At 47.4% G+C, this 7,646-nt stretch overlaps 2 protein-coding genes across 4 annotated transcripts in view; both read left to right on the top strand.

Moving 5' to 3' along the window:
- Positions 1–7,646, top strand: part of LOC115466340 (butyrophilin subfamily 1 member A1-like) — a 331,994-nt gene that overhangs the window by 213,827 nt on the left and 110,521 nt on the right. The gene's annotated exons all lie outside the window — the stretch shown is intronic.
- Positions 2,712–7,646, top strand: part of LOC115466338 (butyrophilin subfamily 1 member A1-like) — a 1,244,786-nt gene continuing 1,239,851 nt past the window's right edge. Inside the window, exon 1 of the mRNA XM_030197517.1 lies at positions 2,712–2,805. The gene's annotated coding sequence lies outside the window, so the exon portion shown is untranslated. The remainder of the gene's footprint in view (positions 2,806–7,646) is intronic.

The raw sequence follows: 7,646 nt of genomic DNA, 5'->3' as shown, positions 1-7,646 counted from the left end.
CCAAACAGGACTATTATATCCAACTGACCAACTCTCTTGGCTCTAATCCTCGACTTCTCTCACCACATTGAACTCTCCTCCTCAAGGTGCCCCCTCCCCCAACTCCCCCTTCACTATCTCCTCAGACCCTTGCTGAATTCTTTCACACCAAGGTTCAAAAGATAAACCTTGCTTTCTCTACCTCACCAGCTCTCCCTCCACTAGTCCGTTCCCCTCTCTCTCCTTCCCCTCATTCCCTTTCCTCCTTTCCTGAAGTTACTATTGAGGAAACTACACTTCTCCTTTCTTCCTCAAAATGTACCACCTGTTCCTCTGATCCCATTCCCACCCACCTTCTTAATGCCATCTCTCCTACTCTTATTCCTTTTATCTGTCACATTCTCAACCTCTCACTTTCCACTGCGACTGTCCCTGCTGCCTTTAAACATGCTGTGGTCACACCTCTCCTTAAGAAGCCTCACTTGACCCTACTTGTCCCTCTAATTACCGACCCATCTCCCTCCTTCCTTTTCTCTCCAAATTACTTGAGCGTGCTGTTCACCGCCGCTGCCTTGATTTTTCTCTCCTCACATGCTATTCTTGACCCATTACAATCTGGTTTTCGCCCTCTCCACTCAACCGAAACTGCGCTTACTAAAGTCTCCAATGACCTATTACTGGCTAAATCCAGAGGTCAATATTCCATCCTCATTCTTCTTGATCTTTCCGCTGCTTTTGACACTGTCGATCACAGCATACTTCTCGATACCCTGTCCTCACTTGGATTCCAGGGCTCTGTCCTTTCCTGGTTCTCTTCCTACCTCTCCCTCCGCACCTTTAGTGTTCACTCTGGTGGATCCTCTTCTACTTCTATCCCTCTGCCTGTCGGCGTACCCCAGGGTTCTGTTCTTGGTCCCCTCCTCTTTTCTATCTACACTTCTTCCCTTGGTTCATTAATCTCATCCCATGGCTTTTCCTACCACCTCTATGCTGATGACTCCCAAATCTACCTTTCTACCCCTGATATCCACCTTGCATCCAAACCAAAGTTTCAGCGTGCTTGTCTGACATTGCTGCCTGGATGTCTCAACGCCACCTGAAATTAAATATGACCAAAACCGAGCTTCTCATTTTCCCCCCCAAACCCACCTCCCCGCTCCCCCCGTTTTCTATTTCTGTTGATGGCTCTCTCATTCTCCCTGTCTCCTCAGCTCGAACCTTGGGGTCATCTTTGACTCTTCTCTCTCCTTCTCTGCTCATATCCAGCAGACCGCCAAGACCTGTCGTTTCTTTCTTTACAACATCCGTAAAATCCGCCCTTTCTTTCCGAGCACTCTACCAAAACCCTCATCCACACCCTTGTCACCTCTCGTTTAGACTACTGCAATCTGCTTCTTGCTGGCCTCCCACTTAGTCACCTCTCCCCTCTCCAGTCGGTTCAAAACTCTGCTGCCCGTCTCATCTTCGCCAGGGTCGCTTTACTCATACTACCCCTCTCCTCAAGACCCTTCACTGGCTCCCTATCCGTTTTCGCATCCTGTTCAAACTTCTTCTACTAACCTATAAATGTACTCACTCTGCTGCTCCCCAGTATCTCTCCACACTCGTCCTTCCCTACACCCCTTCCCGTGCACTCCGCTCCATGGATAAATCCTTCTTATCTGTTCCCTTCTCCAGTACTGCCAACTCCAGACTTCGCGCCTTCTGTCTCGCTGCACCCTACGCCTGGAATAAACTTCCTGAGCCCCTACGTCTTGCCCCATCCTTGGCCACCTTTAAATCTAGACTGAAAACCCACCTCTTTAACATTGCTTTTGACTCGTAACCACTTGTAACCACTCGCCTCCACCTACCCTCCTCTCTTCCTTCCCGTTCACATTAATTGATTGATTTGCTTACTTTATTTATTTTTTGTCTATTAGATTGTAAGCTCTTTGAGCAGGGACTGTCTTTCTTCTATGTTTGTACAGCGCTGCGTATGCCTTGTAGCGCTATAGAAATGCTAAATAGTAGTAGTAGTAGTAGTAGTAGAGCCTGGTCCTTTCACTAACGCCAGCACTGCAACTTGAGGTGAGAAAAAAAAAAATAATTTAAAGATTTAAACGTGTTGTGGGGCGTGCGGAACAGAAACAGGGCTGGGGAGGTGAGCTGGCCCTAGGAAAAAAAGGTGCCAGTACGCTGTACCGGTGCGTACCGGCACAAAAGAAGCACTGGCTAAAGTACAAGCCTGAATAAGGGCAACAAGTTTAGCTACATGTGTACTTTTAACATGAGGTAAATACTGCACTTAAATGACAGCATATACTATATATATTGCATACCTTGCTATCAAAACCCATTCTGGTCTTTGAGGCAGGAGTTATCTACAAAATTCAAAGTCAGCATTATTTTGAGGCAGGGGCGTAGCTAAGGGTGGGCCTGGATGGGCCCAGGCCCGCCCAGTTTGGACTCAGGCCCATCCAGAGAAGACTCCCAACACCTCCGTCACCGACGTGTCTTTTCCCACCCTCACCGTAGCGCTTCCCTTTAACGCTATCGGCGCTACCTCCTCACCTCACAGTCTCCGTTTTCCACCCCCTGCGGCAGCGCTTGCAATTTGCTATCGTCGGCGCTCTGCCACAGCTGACAGATGCAGCGTGACGTCCTACTGCGGGTCCTTCCCGCTGCCGCGTGCGTTCTGCCCTGCGTAAACAGGAAGTTGAATTAGCGCGGCAGAGGGAAGGCCCCGGAGCAGGACGTTGTGCCGCGTCTCTCAGCTGTGTCAGGCAGCGCCGACGATAGCAAATTGCAAGCGCTGCAGCGGGGATAGGACATGGAGACTGTGAGGTGAGGAGGCACTGGATTTGCAGGGGGGAGGTTGCATGGAAGGGGAGACGGAGAGGTGCTGGATTTGCAGGGGGGGAAGGGGAGAGGAGCTGCATATGTACGCTTTGTAGCGCTATAGAAATGCTAAATAGTAGTAGTAATAGGAGGAGTTGCATATGCGGGGGGGGGGGGGGGGGGGGGGTTGGCGGGAAAGGTGAGGTGCTGGACATGTAGAAGGGGGGCTGGGATAGGTGCTGGATATGCAGGGGATTGGGGATGACTGAAGGGAAAGGAGAGAGATGTGGATCATGTGGGGAGTAACGTAGAGGTCCAGCATGGAATGGGGTAGGGACAGAGCATGGGTGCCACCCATCCAACCTGATGGCCCGCCCAAAAATTGCTTTCTGGCTAAGCCGTTGTTTTGAGGGATAGCACTCAGGGCTTGCCAGTCCTGAGTTTAAGACTGAACTGTTAGCACACAGTCATATAGTTCCCCATCATCTGGTGTGAGTAGCAAAGTGACAGGGTTTAAACTGGAGCACCTCTGAATGTGAGTGTGACTCACATAACAAAGCCAGTTCATAGCTAGTGATACTTTGAAGGGTGAAATGTGTAGCCACCCCTTGAGTTTTGTGATAGTAAAGATGGAAAGGAAATGAGTAATTGGGCAGCCCCAGTGCTGGGGTGCTGGTAAAGGCTTCTTTGAGGAACGTAAAAGCTGTCTCTTCTTCAGGACCTCAGAGCAAGGTCTTCTCAGGAATCTCCCCACTCAGTAACTGCATAGTCTAAAATCCTTTGTCTTCAGTAATTACAGATCCCCAGGAATTTTTTTAAAGTGTTTCTTAGGGACAGGGCGGGCTACACAGCCAACAAAGATTACCTTTTTTTCTGGCAGAGTTGAAGTATCTTATGGTTGACTTTCAGACCTGCAGTAAAACAGAAACTTTTGGCAGAGTGAGTAGCTCTGTTATAAAACATGCTGTCTTACCAAAATTAGCCCTGGGTTGTTCAGCCCCTGTCTGAGCTGGTACCAGATCTAGTCAGAGAATGATATGGGGACAAAGTTTGCCCCCCGCCCCCCCCCCCCCCCCCCCATCCCCATGGGTTCTGTCTCCATCCCCACCCCATCCCCTCAGGCCCTGTCTCTGCCCCTTCCCCATGAGCCCTGTCTCAATCCCTGCCCCATCCCCGCGGGCTCTGTCCTCATCTGCAGAAACCTTGAACACTTATGATTTTATATTTAAACCTTTTTATTAAAGTATAAAAAGGAACAATATGCTGTACAACTGTTATTTATACTTCACAAATAGAAAACAATAATAAACACAAGCAACTTGTCTTCTTAAATGTGCTGGTAGCAGGCATGTACAGAACACCCCGTGCAAATTTTGCTAGTTGTGGCCAGCATGTTTGCTTGTTTTTTCAAAAAATCAAAATATCATTGTCTGCATCTCTGAAACATAAATAGCAGTCCAGTTCATTAACAGGCTTCAAAGTAGAAAATGACACGGGGACAAGGTTTGTCCCCATCCCCGTGGGATCTGTCCCTGTCCCATCCCCACAGGTTCTGTTCCCATCCCCACAGTTACTGCAGGTCCCCATCCCCCCCTCCCCCGTGTCATTCTTTATAGTGAGTTACAATCTCCATAATGCTCATAACATTGCATAGTGGCTCTCCAGCAGGGGGCACTGTGGGTCCTTGGGGCTGATCCGGTGCACTGTTGTTGGGTCACATCCGTGGCACACTCCAAGCAGTGTAGAATCTGTCCCACAGCCACCTCGTCCCCTTCCTCTGGAAGCTGTGCCCTGTTAAGCAATTGCTCTTTTGTTGTTTCCTGTATTCTGTGCAACACACTTGATAACACCCAGTCAGCAGTACAGCTTCCCATCCTATACTGACAGTTTTAAAGAGCTTCAGTGACTGCTTACCAGGGCTTCACAAGCTGTTTTAAGTCCATCCTATGGTCAGTCATTAAGAGGGTCTGGCATGGGGTTTTCTACTGACTACTTTGCTTTTGTATTTAATTTCTTTGTCCCTAGAATTTGGAATAGCTACATTTAGTAGAGGAGTGTGGTAGCCGTGTTAGTCCACTCTTACGGTGAGAATCCTGAAAGGTAACTTTAAAACCATACAAGAACGTAAGACCTTTGAAGTCAGAATGATTGAATATTTTAACACCCAACAGAAAGGACTTAACAAGGATCTGGGGTTCCTAGCCCATTATAAACCATAAAGCTGTATTTCTCTGTTGATCACCCCACCCCTCACCTCTCCACACCATCCTGTTAGAATATCAATGATATGCTTTGATGTCCCCAAGCATACCTCCTACCCACCCCCATCCTCCCACCCTGTCAGACTGTCATAGTAATGCTTGAATGTTTTCACTTATATACACTGTCAGCTAGCACATTTGCTTATTTCCGATCTAACGAAGAAGGGCGACCTTCGAAAGCTAATCAACAAATGTATTAAGTTATGTCCAATAAAAAAGGTATCATCTTATTTTCTTTTCCATGTTTTATTTTGATTTCTATTGATACATTTAGTAGCAAATTTAGGTCCCCTTATGAGGGATCATAACACCGAATTAAAGTATCCAATTCTTTTTGCCACTGATCCTTCAAGATCTGAAGTAGTTCCTTACTGATAGCCCGTACCTCGTGTGCAGACCAGGGGTTTGGATGTCTAATTAATCTACCATTACCTCCAGGCATCAGGCATAGTGGGTGCTCTCGGGACCGCTTCTTACTGGTTGTCCCTGTCCTGTGTTTGAAGTCAAGTTCTGCCAACAATAGAATCATCATTTTCATCCTCACTATTTACAGATTGGTCTGCTTCTTTTATAATACATTATTCCAGCATGCTGGGGCTGGGACTGTGGCACCTCTAATGGAGCTCCCACAGCACCTGGTTCAATTATTTGTTCACCTCCCACAGCACCTTTGTGCACTGGCTATACCGCTGCAAGAGCTGCAGCACACTGTAATTCAAATTCTGTTTCCCTATCCTTGTCCACAACCAGGTCATAAACTGGCGGAGGATCTGTGGGAACTAAATCTGTACATTTGTATAACCCATGGTTAAAAATAATATATATATTTTTTGTACCTGGAGAGGTTCCAGGGAGTTGGGGCAGGCATTGGGAATACCTGCAGGTGGGGGGTCACTGCTGTCGCGATCTTGCCATGGGTTATCTCGTTCTGGGCCATGCTGGGGTCGGAAAGAGCCAGCATGGGCATTTGGGAGAGCCTCTGGTGATGCTGGGCCTTGCTGTGCCTTCATAATGGAAAGGGGGGCCCCAGGCGAGATGCTGCAATGGGCGGTGACATCATTGGTGATGTCACGTGCGCATGTGCAGTTGTTCTGACAGTCTCAATGGCTCCTAAGGTATTGGGGAGCTCGGGAAACACTAACATCACCAATGTTTCATTAAACATGAGTTGGGAACATCTGTTTTGACCCATTGAAGGGTTTGTTTATTGTAAATTTGTATCGTGGTGCGATCTGCGCTGTTGCACAAGCACGCATGCACAAACTGCAAATTTTAGAGGTCTTTTCCCTAGGGCTGATGGGAAGTAAGGGGGAGCTACAGAAAGGCCATAAACATTACAAAAATGGTGTGATTTCGGGCACATGTGCTGTGAGTGTCAAGGAAACCTGCAAGGACACCTTCTTATTAAAATTTAAAGTATTTCTGAAGTGTCTATAAAGTTTTCAAATAAAGAGTTGAGAGAGCTTATAAAGATGTACTATAATGTCATTTGAGCTCCATTTGAATATTAAGAAAGGTTCTTGTAGGTAGGGTTACCATATGGCTCCAGAAAAAGGAGGACACATTGATCCAGTCTGGGTTTTGCTTCCATTGACAGGGAGTTCCTGGGTTGTAAAAAGATGCAGATTTTTACATAATACTTCTTAAAGCATGGTTGTAAGGTATTCTGTATGGATAAAAGTTTAAAACAAGGGTTTTAAATAGTAAAATCCTAATTTTTTTTGAAAGGTTGGGGGCTGTACAGGGATCTGTGCAGGCAAGCTGTCTCCATAGAATACTAAGGCATGAATCTGATTGGCTGCCCTGCTGACAGCAAGAACCTGTTTCAAAAGGGACCTTTAGAACTTTTCACCAGCTGCAAATAGGCAGGCTTGAGCCAGAGAAGGGCAGAGAGGAAAGAGGGCACCTGGGAAGAGGAAGGTGTAGCTCTCTCACACTTGGAGGTTATGGAGTGTAGGGAGGACAATAACCCTAACTCTGGTTGTGAAGCAGAGGACGATGAACTGGAATAGGAAGCCTGCTAAAGGAATTCCAGGTACTGCGAAAGGCAGTTGCGGGAAGCCACAGACAGAAACTTCTTGTAGTGGGAAGCTGCCAGCCCTCAATAGTGAAGGGGACAGACCACAGAAAGAAGCTTGTTGAGCACCTTTGAAGTGGGATTGGATAATCCCTGGTGAGCAAGTAAAGGGGACAAAGACTTAGAGGAGACTTTGGGGTTTGGACACTCTCAGTTTGCTTTTTTCCTTTTGTGTGTTACACTGGTGTTAAAAACAGCTGGGCTGGAATAAAGGAAGAAAGCCAGGAGTGGATCACTTTCCAGCTTATTTTCGAAAGAGACGGATGCCCATCTTCCGACACAAATCGGGAGATGGACGTCCGTCTCAAAAACAGTTATAATCGAAAGCTGAATTTGGACGGCCCCAACTGCTTTCCGTCACGGGGACGGGCGAAAATCTTGGGGGCGTGGCCGAACGGTAGCGAAGGCGGAACAGGGGCATTCCGGGGCGTGGTTAACAGATGGACCTCCGCGCCTGATAATGGAAAGAAGCAAGACATCCCCGACGAGCATTTAGTCCACACAAAGTT

This window comes from Microcaecilia unicolor, chromosome 3 (genome assembly GCF_901765095.1).
Source record: "Microcaecilia unicolor chromosome 3, aMicUni1.1, whole genome shotgun sequence".
NCBI classification, from domain to species: Eukaryota; Metazoa; Chordata; class Amphibia; order Gymnophiona; family Siphonopidae; genus Microcaecilia; species Microcaecilia unicolor.
The sequence above is the reverse complement of the archived record's forward strand: the minus strand, read 5'-3'. Positions and strand labels throughout refer to the sequence as shown.